Raw genomic sequence first — 23,012 nt, 5'->3', positions numbered from 1 at the left:
CTGATTTGTAAGGTGTTTGACACACTTTTAGTGTTGTGTGGTCTGGAACTTGAACTTGTAAGGTTATGGGGTGGATTTTACACAAATGTTGTATGGAACGTTGATTCCTCCTTCCTGTGAAAAGACTGGCCTCAGAAGTCTTTTCTCACTGTTGTGAAGGCAGGCTGAAGGAAAATGAGTCTTGAATACCCAGTTTCTCAAGAAAGGGACCCCGCCTGGGACTCCATTGACTACGGTGCTGAGTCAGTTGATAGCAACTACTGTCAGTCATTTCCGGCCACTTCACAGTTCCCTCTCAAATGTTATCTCCATCTCTGTATTATTCTCGCAGCTGGCTGGCAATCTTTTTTCTATAAAGGCAAGACGTTTCAATGATAAATACATTGGACGGGTTCACTAACCAAATTATACAAAAAGAAACACTTTTGCAATCAATATATTGTGTTTAAAGGCTGAAAGTACAGTTTGAGCCAACATGCTTACAGTACGACTCTGGTGTGTCGCAGAGCACCAACTAGTCACTTTCAACCAGGAACTTCTCCCCAGCATCTCTATACGGAACGCTACTACCCACTTCTGGTCCACTAAGCATTGGCGCTCGCCCTCATATTTGTGTCTCCCGGAAGTATCTTTATTTCAGAATTTAGCCTTAAAAATATAGTGGATGCATATAAGGACACCCAAATGTTCAAGGACAGTTGAATTTACTATTGTAACCCCATTCCTCTAATATTTGGGAAAAGTACATTTTGGGGTATCCTTGGTGAATTGTCTGCTAACAAGAAGGCTGAAAGTACAGGTAGGTTAGAGGGCAATGGTGAATTATGTCCACATGCTCATTAAGGCGTTGGGGCGAATAAAAAGCCCATAGATTCAAACGTGATGTCATTAGAGTCACTAAAACAAAAGAGGGGTTAATTTGAAGATGAACAGAGCAGTAAACCGGGGTAGGATATCACTCTGCCCTATTATAACTGACACGGTGTTCACTCACCCGAATTTCCCAGGTGTGGTAATACCAGTCCCAATTTTTCCAGCTGGAAAATCCTGCCAGTAAAATCACTTTAGGACTTGGGATGCAAGTGCATTGCGACTCTGGCGGAGCCTTAGTAGTGTGCCTGCATTGTTATGTAGGTGTCTCAAGGATTAGGAAACCCTTTTCCAGTGGCGGCTGCCACAGAATAGAACGGGCAGAGGGAGAGAAAAATATATAAAATGGCACTTACCTGGCTGCCGGACTGCCACCCCCTCTCCTCCATCTTCTTCTTTTCCTCCTGGACCGGAAGCAGGAAGCACACTGGCTTCCCTATGCCAATCACAACACTGCTGTCACCAGCATGATAGCAGTGTTGTAATTGGTCTGAGCGCTGTGGTTCAGGGAGTGGGAGCCTGTGCATGTTCTCCACCCAGGCTGTGCATTACAGCCCGGTGGAGACTATGCTAAGTGCGCATGACTGTGTGGCCGGCCAAACCATCATGCGCTCTTAAGTGCCCCAACCACTCCTCCCCCTGCTGGCTGTGACGACAGCTCAGCCCCTCCCTGACCCGTAAAGCTGCCTCGGAAAAATAAAATGATAATAACATTGTGTTATTTTTATTTTATTTTTCCTTTTTTCCTCCTCAAAGAGCAGTGGGGCAGCGTTCCTCCGCCTTAGCGGAGGAGCCTCCGCTGCTCTTTTCTAGCTATTCATTTAATGAGAAATTTCCTGAAAAGGCTTGGACATATAGAATAATTTTTTTTCAAAACGCTATGAAACTAAGAAAATAAAAATTTTGAAATTTGCAATGAAGAAGAATTAAAAGCACCTGATGTTCTTGAAAATGTTGAAGTTAAAGCAAAATATCAATTTGCAAGTAGTTGCAATCCAAAACATCGTAGTTTGAAGTTGTAGCAGAAGAAAGAGGGTTACGAGAGTTAACTCTCGGTCAGTGTCCTTTGACAAGTCTTCTGTTTCCAAGATCATCTTCATTCTTGCTCTGAAGCAGCCACAGTTGCAAATTCAAATGTGTGTGAATGTAAAACTCATTACCCTCTCAGGGTCCTTCCTTGGACAGGGCTCTGATAATGGATCCCACCTTAGCAAGAATCATGCAGTTCTGCCAGCACCCTCAATGGAATCGAGTGGACTCTGAGTGGGCACACCAGTTGAACCGATTGTGAACTTCCAGACAAGTTCCCCAAAACACAAAAATATTTTTTGTATCTGAATTTAATGAGGCTGCAGTCTGTAAAAGGTTTGCTCTCTGAGCCACCAAACAATGGTGCATCTTCTGTGAAACGATGAAACGGCCACCGACCATTAACAAGCATTTACAATGCAATGGTCTCGGCATTGTTAAAGTTAGAGCATTTGGCATTGCTCCAGACATTATTTTTGTTTATGTTTTTGTTTTTAAAACATTTAAAGAAACGGCATTGTTATTTACAATGTCAATAGCTTAATCACTCTCAAATGCGAGACCTATTGCATTTGCACCCACACACAGAGCCACACACACAAAGCCACCCACCCACCCACACAGAGCCACTCACATAGAGCAAACCCCATACAAATAGAGCCATTTAAGTATTACTTTAAATCTGAGATACTCAAACACCCCATTAAAAGTAGTACTTAAATCCTGCAAATAAGTGTTGTAACTCCTTCATTACAATGTATAGTAGCCATCCATGTGCTGATATTGTCCCAGCAGATGTGTAGAAAGTACCACGCTAAGAATAACTTGCATGAAATATTACTAAACATCCTAGCTCTACTGGGAAGTGCTGTCCACTACTAGAATGGCAGCCATGCTCAGAGGTGCCGATCCTCTTCACTACTAGGATTACAACCATGGTAAGGAGAGTCGGTAATGAACTTAAAATGTGAGACATTCTTGTAGAGAGGTGTCAATACGTATGCAGTGGCGACACGGGGAGTTCCAGAGCATTTTTTGTATGTGGACTTCCCTCATCTCCGTACAATGAGTCCCCGAAGTAAATAAATGCTTTCCAGTTCCAACACTGACGGGCGAGACACCCATAACAGTTTCTCATTTTAATACAATGATACAAGCACACACATGTATACCAATAGAAATTATTATGCTGCGAGAAGAGGCGTTTTGTAAGTATCACACTGTCAACTGTGGAATCGGTAAACAATACGAAATAGGATTAGGAATCACGCTAGCCTGATTATTACACATTTCAGGTAGAATATTATTTTGAGGACTCCTTGGCGACTGATACCATGCGCCCTACGGTCACGTATTTGTTAAGCGAACGAAAGGTGTCAATTCTCGGTACTTAGTCAGCTAATCTCCAAACATGCCGCCTTAAACACAGACAAATATAACTGTGCTACTCATACCGTTGCAATAGTTAGAAATACAGATGCGATTAAAGAAGATAACAGAGAAAGGGGCTAATTTAATACCCACTTAAGTAATAAAAACAGAGAACTGTTTCCGACATTGCGTGTGAGAATACAGAAATCGCGTAAGGTCTTCAGTACATTACTCCTGTCCCCCCGACCCCGTTCTTGGAATTACTCAAACCGCCCACCTCTACGAGGATCACGATGACTACAAATAATTATTTAGTGCAAAACTTCACTCCAGCCCCACCCCTTCGTTTGGCAGTCTATAAAACACCATGCCCCCTCCCCTTGAACGCTTGTCCCTTTATTGCCCGTCTCACTGGAGGTTAGCTATGTCGCCGCCTCCAGGGAAAAAAAGGCTGCTTTAAAGGGTGTCCCCCCGCCTCAAAGTTCCGTTGGCTGGGCTTGAAAGGCCCCCAAACCGAAATACACCACTTTCAGGGGCCGACCGAAAGATGTGGCAGCTCATAAGGAGATGAGTCCCGAAAGAAATGTTAACACAGCTGTGACGTCACACTACGGGAGAAGCAGCCCGTTCACAGACAAGGTTTGAGCGCTGAGCAGGCGGAAACTAAGGCCGGTGGGCAGGTCGTGGGTGAGGGCAGCATTACGTGAAGTAAACTGGAAATGGAGAAAAAGACGGGATAAATTATGGCGACAAACGGGCCATACTAAGGCCGGTGGTGTTCCCATCATCATGAGCAGTGAGCGGCTCGGTGTGAAACAGATTTGAAATGGGCGCGATCATGAAAAAGAAAGAATAAGGCACTAAGCAGTCAAAATCTAGGGCCGGCGGTCATGTCTTAGGAGCGCACAACATAGTATATAATAGCACATGTGAAGGGAATAAAACAAAACGAAAACTAAAGGTGGCGCCAATCGGGCGATACGGACGCTTGTAAATATGGCTAAAACATAAAGCGGGTCGCGGCTCTGTATGAAACAGAGCTAGAGTCGGACGTACCTGATGAGCGAATGAATGACATCCAGTTAGTTGTGTAGCAAGAACATACGGAGACCCCACCGCCTCTCTCCGAGGTCAAGCAGAAATGCCTCGGAGAAAGGCAGTGGCGTTTTCGGATTAGGGGGGCGTGTTTTTCTTTTTCTCTCCTCTTGCCATTGGCTGGAACAGAGGAGAGAAAGAATCGAAAAAACACGCTTCCGAATTCGAAAAGGACGGGGCTTGTTTGGAGAGACAAACCTCTTCTCCAATGGCTGACCAGCATTTTAGAGGCCAGCCAATGGAGAAGAGGTAAAAAAAAGGGGCGGGTTAAAGCCCCACTCCAAAACATTAAATCTCGGAGCAAGACTGCGCAAGCGCAGCCTTTGAGCCGAGACCTAAAAAACACAGAGTGTCGAGCATTAAGGCACAAGTTGGGTTTGCTGGACAGAAGCAGAAGGATGTGTTAATGAGACTGAGATGTTGGTACTTCATCCAGGTGCATCAGTGGCATTATTTTAAAAAGATATTAAAAAACAGTGGGGTTATTTTAACTCTAGACTAGGGCATTATGTTCCAAAATGCCAAAATGAAGGTTGGCCTGTTGAAAGGGCCTCACTTCATCTTTTATGTTAAGTCAAAAGGCAAACCTTCGGGTCGCAATTCTGATTGTGCCTGTATTTACCTTCTGATCTATTATTTTGCCTTTAAAAATGTGGAATTACAGGAACAATAATTGTTTATGTTTAGTTTGCTACATGGTCACTGATCTGGTCTTCGATGGCTTTTAGCGGCTGCCATATTCAGCACAGAAGGGTAATTCACCGGACAGTAGTAGGGGGGATGGCATGGGGTTGCAGTCCATATGACTCAAGCATGCCCTCCTGAAGCAACTCACAGCATTCAATCTGCACTGAACAAAATTCACTCTTCACCACACTGCATTCAGAATGCTGCCACCATCACCCACAGCAAATACTCAGTGCCGAATTAAACCCTGTGGAGGGCCCCTAGGCGTCGAGATTTCGCCCCCCCCCCCTTGCAAATTATCTCCTAATACGTTTTTCAGTTTACAAACCAACAATTTTAATCAACCACTACATTACATTAATACAGTATTTTCTCTATAGAGTCTTTAATGTAAACTTTTCGTTTCTTTGAGTTGATTCATTTTTAAAAAATCTTTTGGAAACAATTTAAGAAAGTTTGATTGTAATTTTCTTTCAAGATCAAATCGATATTATTTTGATCTGTTATTGTGGGGGTCCTAGAAGTAGTGGGGCCTATAGGCCGGTGTCTGCTTTGCCTAGTTAGACATCCGGAATGGCTCATACTGCACCTCACTATACCTTTATTGCACCAAATAATTCTCACCCTGCACCCCAATGACTTCGCGGCCCACATCACAGCTCTCGAGTGGATCCACAGCACTCATCCTGTGACCTGCTGCACATACATTGCACTCTTTTTATGCACCCACTCCCCTCAAACTGCAAAACACACTGCACTACTAAACACTCCATCCTCACTGTTCCACATTCCACCCAGCACATCAGAGTAAGCGTTTGTATACACGGGAGGAAATACCTTCCTCTTGGTGGATGCTAGAAAAGCAATCTCGTGCATGCAACCACAGCTTATTTCAGATAAAGCCTGCAGCTTAGTGTGAGGCTACTGAGATTTCACAACGAAAAAGTAAATGCATCAGTGGCATAGTGATGGTATGCAGATTACATTCACAGGAGCGTGATTAAATAATTACTCAATGGACAGTGCTAATGTTCATAAAGTGCTTAATTTGAGCCAGTGGTTTCCAGTGCTCAGCACCAGCACTTGTCAGCACTGGCACATATGGTTTATTTTATTTACAGATGAGCACAACATCAGTTGTTTATACATTCAATAGACATTGAAAATCACTACTACCCGACACCCAAGCCAATCTAATAGCTTTAGGGGCCCGGAATAGTCTGAATTCTCACACTTGTAGGATTGTGATGGTTAGTAGGTGTGTTTGTACTTAGGGTGACCAGATGTCCCGGATTTCCCAGGACAGTCCCGGTTTTTGGAGAAGTGTCCCGACACTTTTCTCCAAATTGAAGAAATGTCCCGGTTTTTGGGTAGTGCCTGGGTTATTTGAAGAAATGTCCCGGTTTTTGGGTAGTGCCTGGGTTATTTGAAGAAATGTCCCGGTTTTTAATGGAGGGTCGGGTGAACCTGCACATTATTCACAGTGTTATGCGGCTCAAATGTCGACCGGCCCTCTTAGAAATCTCGGAGAATTCACTTATTTAAACTGTCCTGCTGTGCTGCTTCGCCTTATTTAAGCAGCGCAGCAGGATTTAACGAGGTATGAATCAGCTGCAGAGGTCATAGGGCAAGGTAGTGCTTAATTTGAGCCGGAGCTTTCCTGTGCTGAGCACCGGCACCTAATTGGTTTCTGGTGCTCGGCACCGGCACGTAATTGTCATCACCACACTTCGGGCAGTCTGCCACAAGGTGGCGCTGCTCATGTAATTTAGAAAGGAGCAGTATATCAGCTGTTTAGAGAAACAATATACATTAAAAAATGACTAATACCTGCCTCCCCCAGCCATTCCTTTACCTTTGGGGACCTGGAATAATCTTTACTGTCGCATTTACATGCGAGAGAGAGGGTTAGTAGTTGTTTTGGTAGTGATGACACGGGCGATGGGTGGTGCAAGCTGCATTGGCCTCCTGGTCAGAGCCCTGGCACTTAATATTTTACAAATTAAGTACTGGGGCAAGGCACTTAAAAGAATGGGAGGAACTGTGAAAAAACATTTTTTCAAGAGAACACATATATATATTTGAAGAAGGAGCGGACACTCCGAAACGCGTAGGGTGACTTTGCTTTAATAATTCACGCCAATGAAATATTGTGGCCATGGCGTGTTGTCTGTTGAAGGTTGGAGATGACATTCGGTGTGGGGAAATTTAAAAAAAAAGTTTTTTTATATATATGTATAATGTTATATATATAGAATGTCATATATAATGTTATATATATAGAATGTCATATATAATGTTATTTATATATAATGTCATATATATTTGTATATAAGGAGTCCTGAGATCTCATAGGACATTTAGTCCTATTTCTATGTCTATGCCCGTCCAGGTTTTTTATTCTGAAAATCTGGTCACCCTAGATTGTACTGTCATTGGCAGCGCTGGCAGGGGCAATGGGTGGAGCAAGCTGAAGTAGCCCATTGAGGAGAGCCTTGGCACGTATTTCTTTTTTTTAATACAAATTAAGCACTGGGTTCAGGAATGATTCAGGAGACGATTGTGTACATTTCCCACATAACTCGTATGGCGAAATTTTGAATTCACTTTTGGCCAAATTTGATCTGGATATCCTACAGTGTGCAAAAGATGGTTCTGGTAACTTAATTCCTACCTTTACAGGCAGAAATGCTAATACTATTATAGATCACGTATTGGTTTCTGTTAATATTGTTCCATTTTGTCCCATCCCGAGGATAGAAGATCTATTACTTAGTGATCACAATTGTATCAGTATGACAGTTGCCATATGGGGCGATAGATGGCCGGTAATACCAACTACAATTGGCAATATAACCCCGTGTAGATCTAATGGCACTAGAATAAAATGGAAAGGGGTTAATCCAGACAAGGTAATTAAAATCATTGTCACTACATGTTATACTGAGTTACTTGAGAATCTGGATGATAAAGCCGAACCACCTCTGATTTTAACCAATTTCTGTAAAATTAATGGAACTATCAATAGTATCATGACCATAACGTCTAATAAGAAATCTAAACATGATAGAGGATGGTTTAATCACACCTGTACTCACTCTTTGAACCAGCTCAAACAAGCACTATCTAGTAGGAGTAGGGACTTGGTGCTTGTCAAGAGCTTAAGACAGGCTTATAAACTACATTTAAAACACAGAAGGAGAGTGCTCCAAGAGGAGGCCTGGGATAAACTCACAATGGCCGCGGATACCTCAAATAGCCTGCTTTTTTGGGAAACAGTTAATTCACCCTTTTTAAAAAATGAGGGCGTTCCCGAAATGACTTCTTATGTTAGTAGTGAGGCATGGGTCGTGCATTTCTCTAGTATTTTTAACCCAGGAAATGTAACCATGACGGATGCAGGTGAAGTTAGTCCCTGGCCGATTCTACCACTTAATATTACATTAGCAGAGGTAGAACAAGGAATTAACAGCAGTAAGGGAGGGAAAGCCCCAGGCCCTGATGGTGTCCCAATAGATGTCTATAAAGGCACACCTGCTCTTTGGGGCCCCTAATGCTACCGTCGTTGAAGGTGCTCCTTCCACATGGGGCGAATCTATTATTATCCCCATATTTAAGAAAGGGGACAGATCTGAGGCAAAAAACTATCGGCCGAGCTCTCTTCTAGACTCATCTATTAAAATTATGAGTAGGGTTTTACTTGTCAGACTAGAGGAATGGGTGGAGGACAACGGGATTTTAACTCAATCCCAGTATGGCTTTAGGAAGGGACGGGGGACCCTTGAACAGTGTATAAATCTGGATTTAGTAATTGGAAAATATACACGTGCTAAGCAAGGATCCCTCTTCCTATGCTTTGCTGACTTAAGCAGTGCATTTGATCTAGTGGATCATGCCTTGCTATGGCCGATTCTACTAGAGCTTGGTGCCCCAGAGCCTATTATTTTCTTTTTGGCTAGGCTTTACGAAAAATTAGTAACATCAGTGCGGTACGGCCAAAGGGGCGAGTGCACTCCTAAATTTAAGGTTAAATTAGGTATCCGGCAGGGCTGCGTCCTTGCCCCGCTGCTTTTTACCCTTTTTATTAATGAAGTGGATGCAGCACTTAAACTTGTAAAGTCTGATGCACCCCAGGTGGAAGGACAAGCTGTGCCTGTTCTGCTGTATGCAGATGATGCAGTACTTTTAGCTAGAACAGCAATTGGTTTACAGAGGTTAATAGATAAGTTTGTCGATTTTATCAAGGGCAGAAGGTTGCAGATTAATAGGACTAAAACATATGCCATGGTCTGTGGCCTACGGCCCGTGAAAATTAAATCCTTCTTAATAGAAGGGCAGAGAATACAAACAGTAGACAAGTTTTGTTACCTAGGGATAACTTTTTCTAGCAACGGTAAATGGTCACAGGAAATAGTGAATGTTAGGTCCAAGATGGCAAAAAGCGTACATGGTGTCTTCAGGTTTGCCGCAAAAATAGGGGACCGTCGCATCAAAGACATGATGCATATTTATCAATCAAGATGTACCTCAATTGCACTTTATGGTGCTGGGGTCTGGGGCCATTACCCCCATGGTGACTTACAAATAGAGGAAAATATGTATCTTAAAAGGTTGCTCTGTCTACCCACTTCAGCGTCTTCTGATTTAATACATAGCGAAGTGGGGATTAACTACCTGACGGACCTTATTGGGCTAAGACCATTATTGATCTGGAGATCTATATGGTTGAACGAAGAAACTGCATTCAACAGAAAAATTATTAATGACTGTTTCCAACTAGATAATTGTTTAAAGATCCCTTGGCTCAATTATATAGTACAAACTTTCAAGGATGTATTCGGAATTAACATCCTAGAAAACCCCAATGATGTAAGAAAAATGTCTAAGACTGAACTAAAAAACACATATCTGAGGGAGAGAAATACTGTAAGACAAAAAACTAGTAGGCATTTAACAACTAGCCAGTTCTACTACTCACTCTCAGACACAGAGGGTTTCCAAGCATATTTGAGTCAGGTAACTAGATCTTCACATCGATTTGTCCTTACAAGAATGAGATTAGATATCGTTCATCACTTGGTAGCATTACCCTGTGTTAAAAAGTATCCTGATTCCCCTTGCCCATGTGATGGACGTTCCAAACAAAGTACTCTGCACTTTCTCCTTATATGTGATCTGTTTTTAAACTTTCGTATTGCTTTTCTTAAACCTTTGTTCAAAAAATATTGCACTTTAACCACTAATGCTGCTATGAGTTTACTGTTTACAATGCGGGAACCGGATATATGTTTTTATGCAGCGACCTATATTCTTAGATCAATTTATGCAAGGAAAAGTATGACATTTTAAATCTCAATTGTTAGAATTTTATTAATCTAATGTACCATACTGTCTTTTTAACTATGTCTTTTTTTTTTTTAATGTGCTTTTATGGTTGTTTTATACTAACCGAATAAAGCTTATTGAATTGAATTGAATTGCATTGTGTTCATAGTGTTCCTTGTACATAATTGTATGCTTTCAAAGTGGCTTTTATGTGAACGTGGCGGATAGAGGATGGATATCTCTCTATAAAATAAAAATGTGTTAGCTCCAGTTGCTACTAGTGCCGCAAGTGGATTGCATCGAGGTGAAATTACAAATTACGTAGAATCATTGCAGAAATATAAAGTACAACTTGCAAAGCATTATATGTATTTTTTTGGCCTTCGGTTCTGTCCTGTACTGTAAGGTTCATTTTTCTGTATTAAGAAATGTACTTCACAACTGTTGGCTAGAAGCATTCGCTGGCGTGATATAAATAAGCGCTTGTTTCGCCCAGCAGCAGATGTAATACACAGCTCCAGGCAATGCCCCCTCCCCATGGGCACAGCATGGCACTGACAGAATGGTTGAGGAATATTAATTCATCAGCCAGGCCCTGTTGTGTTGGGACTCCCTTCTGATGGATGCCTGTACAGACCAAAATACTTCTGCCATTGCACAGATTGCTGTGCATATGGGCTGCTTTGTCTGTCCTGTCTCTTAAAAGGGAATTCACCCCCAAAAAAATCTCTTGCGCTCTCATCAGGCTCTTCCAGACTCTTATTTCAAGCTTTTGAGATCTCCTTATATAAATAATTTATACAGTGGCAGAAAACAACAAAGTTCCACATGCTCAAGTCCACTTCAGGCACAGTTTCACTCCCATTCTGACGCCAGGCGGCTCTTCTGTCGCTTTCTCGCCCCCCCTCACATACGTTTTCAGACAGGCTTTCTCAGCTGTTGGTTGGTACACTGCACATTAGGAACCTGATTCACAAAGGGCCTCAGCACTCGTGGGGGATTCTCCGCACTCGGGGGCGGAATCTTGACTATGAAAATTCTCATAGCGGAGATTCCGCCCCAGTGCTGAGACTTCCTGACGAGTACGGGCCTCCACCGCGAGTGCGGAAGCTCTTTGTGAATCAGGCCCTTTCTTTCCAATAGTGCGGAGCAAAGCACTTTATTCACCTCCAATTTTACTCTGATGTAGCTTTCACACATCTTCTATTAATCAAGTTTTGAGTGCATGTTTGTACTTGTGTAGGCTTGCTTGGTTAAGATTGAGGGAGTGCTCATGTGTTTGGGAGTTTGTGTTTGTGTATGTTTGCGTGCAGGGGTGGCTGGTGACATTTGAAAGTGGAGGGGCGTGAAATGATTGGCATACTGCACCGTTGCGAGCGTGCGTAGCGCGCGAGCCCGAACCACCATAAGGGGGGTTCATAGCGATTCTCTTCCTGTGAAAATTTTGAAAAAAGAGATGAAAAATGGTGCATTTTCAAGCAAATTTGAGAAAGCAGGAATGTCAATAAAGCAATTGTGAAAGTGACTCTGTGAACTGTCACTTTTCTCTTTACTTATCTCTCTCCCAGAATTCACCACCTTCACCTGTAAGTGGCTGCGAGCTGCTCTATCGGCGTCACTCTCTTCCAGTGACACTCTCACTTTCCCATCATCTAAGTTTACCTTCCTACCTTATCTCTTTCGCTATCTCAGTATCTCCCCATCTCTGTCACTGGCTGGGTGCTGCTGACACTGCCCGGTGACTGTCTCTTGCTGCCCCTTCCATTGTCTCGCAACCCCCATGCTCTTCTCTCCCTATCTTGCTAGCTCTTCCTATCTTGTTGCTGTCACATCCATCTTGCTTGCTATCCCTCCCTACATCTCAGTATCCCTTCCTCCCTCGTCTCTTTCTCTGTCTCCGCACCTCCATTCCCCCGTCATAGCAAATCACAAGTAGTTACGACAGAGCACATCCCACACAAGAATCGGATGAACTATCTCTAGACTACTAAAGCGCCTAATATGTACCGGTGATTGCAGGTGATGGGCACTTAGCGCTGCCACTCTTTTAAGGTCCGGCGTCCGGTCTGGGGCGTCTTTCTCATCATTGGCCTTCACCCCCAGAGCAAGAGAGAAAAGTCAGTTAACCGGGGAATAGAAAGAGAAGGAAACAGTGCCATAAGGGAACGAGGGTGCAGAAAGGAACGTGTGAGAGTAACGGAGCTGACCTAATGCCCATTGCTTATATCATTACAAAACGAAAGCAGAATGGTTTCAAAAGACCACGTTTGTGAATACAGAGCCGCAGTATGCATTTTGTTTTCCAATGCACGCACCCAACAAGCAGGTATTTCAGTACCTCCGGGAATAGTGTGCTTTCCCACCCAGGGAAAACATGGTTGTTCCAAGAGTGAGGAGGCGACAAAAGTAGGGCTTCACTGGCAAACACTAATGTGGCGCTAATGTGTCTAGGTGTAAATACATTTAATCAATATGTCCACCTTGCTTTAGTTAGTTAGTTATTTTTCATATTTTGAATGTTTTATTTCTCTCTACTCTGAGGCTGCACTTAGAAATTGAAAAATGTCAGCAAAAGACTACGTTTCCAGCAAGTGTTTTTCTTTTTTGGATCCATTTCACAAGGAAGCAAATAAACGAAAGGAAGAAAGAGAAGGTAATACCTGTTTCTTGAAGTCTCGGACCAGTTTTTAACTACATGAGGAGGAGCGAGACAGAGAGGGAAGAGGGGGAACAAAGGAGGGGGGGCCAGCTGCCAGCAGCGGGAGAAATGGACACTGTCCTTGTCTTCTTTGGGCACGAAGAAAAAGACAGAGTTATTTTCCTTCTCTGCCCGTTTCGCCCGTCCCCAAAGGCCGAGCCTTAACCATCGGCCTTGCCCCTTGGCAAATTCCACTGTGGGGGAGGCATGTTTAAGAAAGTAGGGGAACGGACTCAAGCAGTGACTTACGACAGAGCACATCTCGCGAGGGGGTGGTCGCACAGGGAGTGGGGTGCCGAGGGAGAATAAAATAACGACAAAAACTTACCTAACCGCCTCTGCTCCGCGTTGGCAATGGCACCTCTTGAGTTCAACAGCACTGGAGTGGCAACCCCATAGCCAATCCTGGCGGTGCTGCAGCGCCAGGATTGGCGGAGGGCACAGCTTACTCTTCGCCTGCCGCCTGCCCATTAGGAGACCGAGGGGCTCCTAATGGGCATGCGCAAGTCAGTGAAACACAAGTGCGCATGACTGGGCACGGGCGAAAAATTTGCGCACCGTCCCCACTCATGCGCACTTGTGCTGCAGTGCTGCCTGTCCCTGCCTGGTCTGACAATGCATGTCAGTCAACATGACACCGGACCGCCCACGGTCCGACGTCATGCTGACTTACATGCATTGTCAGTTCTCCCTCGGCGTCTCTGAACTTAAGTAAACTAAGTTCAGAGACGCCGAGGGAGCTGCGGGCGGGGGGGGCAACGCCCCAATGGACGCACCGAGCCTGTTTGCGTGGCTCTGTGTGTGTGCGTGTTTTATTAAAAACTCAAAGCTACATCCCCTAAGTTTGCCGTCCGGGTGCAGGTAAGAGAGGGAGACGGGCTACTTGTTCCGGGGAGGGAGCCGGGGGGGTGGTAGTTGACAGACATGACTCTTGCCCCCCCAAAAACAGTGCCGCCTGGGGCGAACCGCCCCCACCCTACTACACCACTGCACCTGATCCTTTTTTCCTGACTCTATATTGGTACAGAACTTAACTTGCATGATAGATTCTACAACCCCCTCACACATGGAAAGTCTCTGTTGTTTTAATGCAAATCTACCTCCATCTATCCAGTTTTCTTAGGACTGATGTCGCATGCCATGCAAAACTAATTTGCCACCTGCTGTGTTAAGCCCCAATGAATCAGTTTGTGTTGATGCTCTTGAATGTCTGTGAACTTTGTTGGTCACTATGTTGAAAAGACCGAGAATTGTGTCCTACTTGCCTCAACCCCCCCCCCCCCCCGTCCCCACAGTGCCCACCTCCCCTGCCAGCAATGTGTTGTTCAGCTGTCACACTGAGGTTGTGATCTCAATTCCACCAATTCACTTGTCTGAACCTCAAGCATATGCTGGGCATCAGGTGGGGGCCATGCACTATATTCCATACATTGCATCACTCATGAATTCATCTATGACATCATACGTAGCATAACTGCAACATTAAAAATGCCGTAATTGATGAAAAGACTGCATGGTGACAGCACAAGTTATGGTCATATTAGAGCACGAGCTGTAGTTACTTGAGATATCTATACCTCGCAAATTTCAGTAGTTTTGTTTGTTTAAAACTGTATGTTTTAACTGAAATTTTCACCTATCACGAATTTGTACGCTTTTTAGATTGAAAGTTAGACATAATTACAATTCCAAACTATAACGTCACTTTAACCTTTGTTTTATTCAGTAAATATGTTCATGTGTGTGTGTATACACATATATTAATTTTATTTGGGAGGAAACTGCCCCAAAGCACCCCTTGTTCTACTCCTTACCTCCCTTTACCTGTACCCATGCCCTAAACTCTAAAATAACCCTTATCTCCCTTCACATCTACCCACCCTTAAACCCTAAAATCATCCTTAACTCTCTTTACCTCTAACTCCCTGAACCCTAAAATTACTCATACCTCTTACTATTACCTTCCTTTACCCTTATCCTTAAATCACCCCTAAACCCTAAAATTACCCTTACTTCCCTTTACCCCTACCTACCCTAAACACGGAAATCACACTTACGTCCTTTTACTCTACCTGCAACAAAACCACTTTTTAAAAATAACATAGAACGATGTTATTTAAAAATAATACTTAGCTGTGCGGTAAAGTACCGCATGCTAAAAGTAGAGAATGTACCTGGGTGGTAAAGGCTGCCTCCTGCCCTAGCAAACAGAAGAGGAAGCATCGTGCCCCGCATGCGCAATACTACAGAGTCAATGTCTACCGGTTAGCTGTAAACAGACGTCTCAGAGTATAACTATAGCTGACAAGCAGAAGGACACAATAGTAGCATGGTGGATGTGTGCTGAAGACGGCCCTGGCAGTTTTCCAGCTCAACCTCCACATTATAACGGATCTGCATCCACACCATTCAGTGCACAGTGTTCAGAACATGGTCTTTCAGCAAAGGAACTACTGAGTTTAACTCAATGCACTTTCATGGTCACTTCCTGGAAATATCATCCTCTGTTGTGAGAAATAGTCCCTCAGTGGGTGTTCTGCGAAGGGCCGCCTTGAGAAAAGAAGCATAACATAGCGAAATCTCTTCAGCAATTGGAGACTCTTAAATCTGTTTCCGTTTAGTACTTTACGAGGCTGTACATTCATTAGAATACTAACCCCTTTAATATCTCGTAAATTCTCCTAGGTTGTAAAAGGCACAGTAAAAATGCATCACAAATAAAAACATAAAATACAAAGGAAATTCATGACCTAAATTAAATTATTTGAAACTGTTCTGCAGTCACTTCTGTTTCTCCTTGCTGTGGTGTATTGTATTGTACTCTCTCGGGTAGGTTCCCACTTTAGGATGTCCGGGTAATGCAAAAACGCTTTCTGAGCCTACTCAAATCGAATGGTCATGGACATAATTTGGATTAGAAGAAGGGAGATGCTGCTAACTTGGAATATGGTGGGACTTTCCAAAATTCCATTCGAAGCCGCTGGGTAGACCATTAAGGAAGAATAAGACCTGGAGCTCGGTTAAATCTGCTTGAGAACAGATATCCATCATCGTGTAGCAGCAGTTGGAATAAAAATAGCAAAGAATAAAGACTGCATTTGACCGTATATAATGAAAGAATACAATAAGCTGAATCTTGGATAAACCTCGATTACAATTCATACAAATGTGTTGGAAGTGCAGGATAAATTTCAAGATTCGCAAATCTGCCAACCCGTGGACATTTTTGCATGAGTATAGTACCACAATTTTGAGTCTTTATTATTCTACCATAATATTATGTGAAGGTGAGTATACAAAAGATGGTCTTAGATTTAATTAAATTGACTGCACATATAACCTTTAAAAAAAGTATATATATATATATATATATATATATATTAAACAATGCGGTGGAATACTGATTAAAACGTTTTGGAATTCAGAGCGTGCAAGAGTGCAGCGTAATTTTTTGGTTGGTATATATGTATGTGTATACGTATATATATACATGGACAGGATTCGCCACCAACAGCTGCTTCTCGCAGAAAAAAGACGAAGAGCGGACCCAAAGTTCCTTTTGCAAATCAAGTGGCTTTTATTTGGTGCCCAGCAAGTCCGCCATTACGCGTTTCGACCCCCACTCGGGTCTTGATCACATATATATATATACACTAGAAGATCAAGCATCACAAGATAGCAACAGCCAGCCATGTATAAATAGATATATTCATATTTTTTTAATCACTCCACGTAGATTTAAGTTTTTTTATAAGCAGAGTCACAAAATGTAAAAAAAAAATGTTTTTAGGTGGAGTTTGAACGTTGCATTACAAAACCTAAAAAATTATTTATTACCAGTAATCTTTATGGTTAGACAATGGAGGTTTATTTTGGGTTATTCATAACAGGAGAAAACCAACTTAACAGTTTGTGGCACAGTTTAAATAAATATTGAGGAGTGTCTCGCGACCTCCCTGGGTAGTCTTTTTTCTAGTGTGTATATGTCGGCCTCAGTCTAATGGCTGCGCTTTTCGTTCTTCTTTTGCTCCCCAATCTGGAAGTGATTATAACTGAGGCCAACTCCAGTGTGATTATTACTGTTATTACTATAGTAACCGTACATGAAAACAGCTACAATGTTAGCGCTGTGTCCGATGACGTGAGGAAGGAGGGCATTTATTCACGGCAGTGTTTAGGGAGTTCCGGATAAACCCCTCAATGCAAAATGGCACATGTTAGAACATTACACTTCTGAAATGTTAGAATAATATTAAAGGAGAAATGGAAAAGCTTACCCAGTCAGAAGGCCTGTGAGTTACGGTTTTCTGTACCTTTAATGTTCTTATCTGTGTAGCGGATGCCCTGGGCGCAAGATTTTTGGGGGTGCAAAATGTTAAATTTTTCTTAAAATCTAATATATGTGCTTGGGGGTAAGGGTCTCAATACTGGATTGGTGGAAGGGACTCAGGAAGTGCTAATGGTCCGCCCCGTGCACTGGCAACCCACGCTACGTCGCTGATTGCCAGCTGTCCATTTATTTGCTGTCTTCCTGCAACATTGTCATATACAATCACAGCTTCGAGAATCAGCCCTTATTTGATGCTTGCTGTGAAAAAGGAAAGTTTATATGTTCACAAAAGCAAAATTGGCGTAATGTTAGTCTGGTGTTTCTCCCAAGAAGTTAGCTGTGGACTGGTACTGGCTGGATAAGCCACCATGTTCATGGATACATGACCGTAGAGCTGTTTAGACTCGAACTTCCCATCCAGTGTGACCAGCATTGAACTGGGACATAAAATTGGCCAGGGCACCGAAATCAAAATGTCCCTCATTAGCTAATCAGACAGCTAAAAAGGTGGCCCACATTTTTAAATTGTAGCAGTTTGGAATTTGTAAAGATATGCTCCATAGGTGTTTAGGAAGGTGTGAGTGACTACGTGCAGTTGTGCTTGTGATTGGCAATGTTTGTGGTAATATGAGATACATCAACAGTAAAAACTAGCTCAGCAGACCATCAAACAGACCCACAGAGCCAAAACACCTACCCACTCACTGATCTGTGAGACCAGCTCTTCTGGCACTGCCAGACTGCCCGATAGGCCATTCAGACCGCGAGTGTGACGTTCGGAAGGACGAAGTGCTGTAAAATACCTTCTATATTGGGTGGTCAATTCCTGCTCACTGCCATATAGGAAGGTACCAAAGGACCTCTCATTGCCTGCCTACATGAATCTACACATGCTGGAGGAAGATGGGTGATTGTTACTGTCTGTGCTCTCTCAGCTTGTTGCTGGGTCTGGAGGCATAGGGAAGATACCTTCAGAGACCGAGAACTCTGAGTAAAAAGAGTGACTCCAGACTTCAAAAAAGAACTGCTTGTAGCTTAAACCCCCACCAAACATTTTACTTTGAGGATAAAGCAACTTCCTGTCAATGCAGTAGATCAACGCAATTACTATCACTCAGATAACTATGTCTTGCATATGATTTCTACATTGATGAAGCCACCTCCCTTGTGGTTTAAGAGCACTTTACGGTTGTGATTTTTTGTCCAGGGTCATGCAAATTATTTTGTTAAGTCACTTAGTAAGATTGCCATTGAATGCTCCTAGACCATGACCATACGCTGACATTAATGGTGCAGAGCACAATTCTGCCCTTCTTTGCTGTGTTGGGAATTCACCTATCTGTGCAAGGGTGAAATCAAATGACTCCTAAAAAAAAAACAAGAGTAGTTTAAGACTGCTTGTACCTGAAAACCAGTGGAGGCCAACACTAGGAAATACTGGCGGGCGGGAGAAGTGGGCACAGGAAGGGGGGTCGAGGGGCAGCGGGAAGCACTTGCGGGGAGCGCCCAGCGGGTAGGGGGCTAAAGCTAAAAAAAATAAAAATAAACCACTTATCTGGTGATGCTGGCCGCCCTTGCGCTCTTCTGCTGCAGTTCCTGTCCCAGTAGTCCCTGGGAAAGCATCACAACTCCCATCCAATCCCCCTGCTGCTCTCAAGCATGAGAGAAGCACAGGGTTTGGCTTGAGCAGGCTGAAAAAATGCTCTGATCAGACTAGGGAGTCAGTGGGGTTTCTCCAGCCGGGCTGTGTAATGCAGCCGGGCTGGAGAAACCTAAGTGCGCATGTGTGTTTGGCCGGGCTGAGCTGGCCGGCCAAACATACATGCATACTTAGAGAGTGCAGATAGGACTCCTCGTCCCCGCTTCCATGCCTTGGCCCTGCCCCGCCCTGCACACGCTGGCTCAAAGCCAGCAGCTAAAAAATAAAACAATAATAAGATATCGTTTTTTTTTAGCTGCTGGCTCGTATGGCAGTGCCCATAAGGGAAACCGATAAGCCAATGTTGGCCTGATTTGTGGAGAGTCATGTGCTGCTCTTGTTTGCTAGTGTTCTAGCCTGTATTTATTTCAAATTACTAGACCAGTATGTTGAGGCAGGTGAAAGAGGGACACACTTGCAGTGCATCATTGGCCATATCTGGGTTGGCCAGTGTTTGCTGTTATTGACGAGATCTGGGTTGGTCAGTGTTTGCTGTTGCCTGTGCAGCAGGCATTGAATGCACATTCTGCCAGTCTCCAGTGCAGCAAAGTTGCATGTATGCATGTGGTGATGTACTGGTGTGGGTGGACAATATAAGGCAGAGACTTTGCTGCTGCCAGCTGGCTACCCACACATGCTTTGAATTTGGGCTGCAGTGACCAGGTTGGGTGGGTTACTTGAAATGTTTCATACTAAGCGTAATCTAAACATGATACACGTCTTCAAAATGTTGTACATATTTGTCAAACGGTCTTAAATCATACCCTGATCCAAAAAAGCCTTTTCAATGGAAACTGCAAGTTAAACACGTCATTTGCTTATTCAAAATGGTGGCCAGAATTTAGGAATATGCGCAAAGCTGCAGATTCAGCCCATAAGAAGGCTATTTTTTCTGAAAACAAATGTCCGTGCCTCTGTGGACTGCCCTATCTCTCCTTATACTCTATAAATGCTCTTCATGTCTCCCTATTCCCCTATAAAAATAATTCCAGCGCACCAAAGTCTTACATTTTGCAAAACCTGCGTACACAAAAAGACACACAAAATAAATTCCAATTATTCGTCAGCCAATTAAGTCTCTACTATTTCAAATATGGGCTAACTGGCAATAAGATGCAAAGATGAGATTCTGGAATCACACATACGTCTTCCACACATATCGTTGGTGCAGTAATCACGAGGAGCATATGTGCTTTGGTTATCAATTTCTTGCACAAATTAAAAAAACTTCCACCTTTTCACATAGGGCTACTGGATTGAAAGCAAACATGAGAATCTGAATTATGAATGCCACTTGCCCTCTCTCCATTGTAAATTAAAAAACAGAACATTGCTGGATATATCAGACATCACGTTTGGTACTAATATTCCCTCACCAAAAAGTGAGAGCATTGCCACAAAGGAGAATCAGTAGGAAAGCAGAGTCACAGATAGAGACAGACCTAATGTACACTGCGAGCTTGTGGAATAGCCTGGAAGCCCCAAGCATCTTTGGTGCCAGCTGTACTGTTAACTGACTCCACCAACATATGGAGCGAGTTACTTGTAGAGCAAGATGCCAAGTGAACACATATGCTTCGCTTTGGTCCAACTACGGAGTGAGGTTAAGTGACATAATGCAATTTCAGAGCATTCACTCAGTTATTCCCTGCAGCTTCTGCCTCCACCGTTGAAGGTTTTACGTATTATAGACTGACTGGGTCTTCGCACTTTTAAAGATAGCGGGGGGGTTAATAAATAGTTGCAGGGACAACATCTCTATTTGAAATAAAACATGTTGTAGGAAAAGTTTGATGTGGTAGGTTTGTAAATGTTGAAAGCTTCAGCTAAGGGGCCATGCTCCCTCCCCAGCTGGTATATTCAACTTGAAGAGGAATGGAAGAGGCACTTTAAAAGGAATTATATTATATATTTTCTACTGCCCTTTTTTGAGAATAGTGCGAGAAGGTGTCTGAAATTCCAGATTGGTCAATTTATTATTAGAAGTGTCAAGGTCTGCCATGGTTCTCTTCTTGAAACCAAGTAAGAACCCGTTATAGCTCAGACCCGTTTGGAGAGCATGCGCATATCAACTTTGCCACTAATTCTAGAGTTGCAACTGCTTAAGGAGTTAGTCTCTCTTGACTTCTTCTTACATTCCAAACATCTCTCCCTGTGAGAAGGGAGCAGGTTCTCTTTCCTTTATAGGGATCCATTGAAAAATTATGAGAATTTGCCAGATATGGACATGGCATGGGTGGCGAACAAAACTTGCATCGCATTTTTCATGCAGTTCAAATGTATGGCGGAGTTTTGGAAACAAAGAGAGGAACTCTGAGATGTTCCACAATTAGGTGACGATCCATCTCAATTAAAGGCATAATTAATTCACTAGCATATTCAAAATTGCATTCTCACATGTAGGTGTGGGCACAGTGATTCCCTACCCCCACAAAGTTTTCTGAATTCTCCTGAGGCCGGTGTAGTTTTAGTATACCCACGCAGCATTTGCGGCATTCGAATGCCCTGTACAAAACTGTTAGGACATCAGGCTTCAGAGAATTGTTTCCCGGCTCTGGGTTGAGTGGAAGCGAGCAAGCCCTATAGCTGTCACTTCTCTGCATCTTCTCCTTTCACCACTTCAGGAAATCCCATCCTTCATCTTCTGGGAGTAGGAAAAGGATGCTGAGCATGCTCCTTGCTGAGCCCAGAAGTTGGAGACTTTCCACTGCCACACATGGCACCTTTGTAGCTCCCAAACTATTTTTCTAAACTTCATAAACTTGGCAGTGGGTGTAGTTGGCGCAATTTATCAAAAAGAAAATTACAAAGTTATAAGGTCGACTACTTTGAAACTTTGCTTATCTCTGCTCAGGTGTTTGTTTTTCTATTTTAGTTTGTGTATATGAATTTTGAAAATGCTATTCTTGCCAAGTCATGTAAGCTAACGCAGTCCGGCAAAAATATTTTTCAATTGTAATTGTAAATTGTATTTATATAGCGCTTACTACCCCTTGAAGCACTTTTGTGGCGAGTAGCAAGTTTTTCTGGAACCCAGATTCAGCATAAACACTGATTAAATATCATTCATGCCTACAAAAAATTGAGACTCTCCTGACACAAGTTTCTCTCTTGTTGGAGCTTAGAGGAGTGTTGGTAGTGCCAGACATGAGCCAGGCACCCACTCCCAGTTAACTGACACCTCAAAGGCACAGCATGCTACACAAATTTTGCAAAACAAATTTGGGAACTACAGGACGTTCCCAGGTCACAAAAAATAATCAATGATGCACTAGCAAACTTCTAAATTGCAAATTCAAAGATGTTTTCTGTAAGATTTTTAGGTACATGGACCATTATGAGGAACAAGCAAATTCATACATACATTCACAGCTTATTCAATAAGACGCAGCCACCTAACCCAACACAGTACCAGAAGATACCACCCAGGGCACATCACCACAAGCAAAGTCAAACAGGTCTCAAGTTGTAACTATGGCACCGGTAGGAAAGATGCGAGACAGCAGAAGCTTAATAAATAAAACACAGTTGCATAACTTAGCATAGGAACAGACCACAATACTCAAAACACTTTGGGCCACATGTATCAAACAATTTTGCATTCGCAAATGGTGCGAATCGGTAATTTAGGCCTTTTGTGAATGCAAAATAGCCTTTCAAGATGTATGAAGGCTTTGTAGTCGCAATTTTAGATAATGGCAAAAATAGTGATTACAAAAAGGGAATCGCAATTTGCAATTCCCTTAGCACATGTACCAAGCATTTTCTAAATGGAAACTGTGCAATCAGGAAAATACTATTGCCATCCACATCAAGTCGATGGTAAGCATGTACACATTTTGAAAAATGCACAAAAATGTATTTTCAAGGTGCCATGTAGTGCACACATGCCTGCCCATAGGGCATGT

The 23,012-nt window shown here is 43.0% G+C and overlaps 1 protein-coding gene across 2 annotated transcripts in view; it reads left to right on the top strand.

Annotated features, from left to right (window-relative positions):
- FYN (FYN proto-oncogene, Src family tyrosine kinase) overlaps positions 1 to 23,012 on the top strand; it is a 514,055-nt gene that overhangs the window by 288,472 nt on the left and 202,571 nt on the right. The gene's annotated exons all lie outside the window — the stretch shown is intronic.

Source organism: Triturus cristatus, chromosome 6 (genome assembly GCF_964204655.1).
Source record: "Triturus cristatus chromosome 6, aTriCri1.1, whole genome shotgun sequence".
NCBI lineage: Eukaryota > Metazoa > Chordata > Amphibia > Caudata > Salamandridae > Triturus > Triturus cristatus.
Note: the sequence above shows the minus strand (reverse complement) of the source record. Positions and strands in the feature narration are given on the sequence as shown.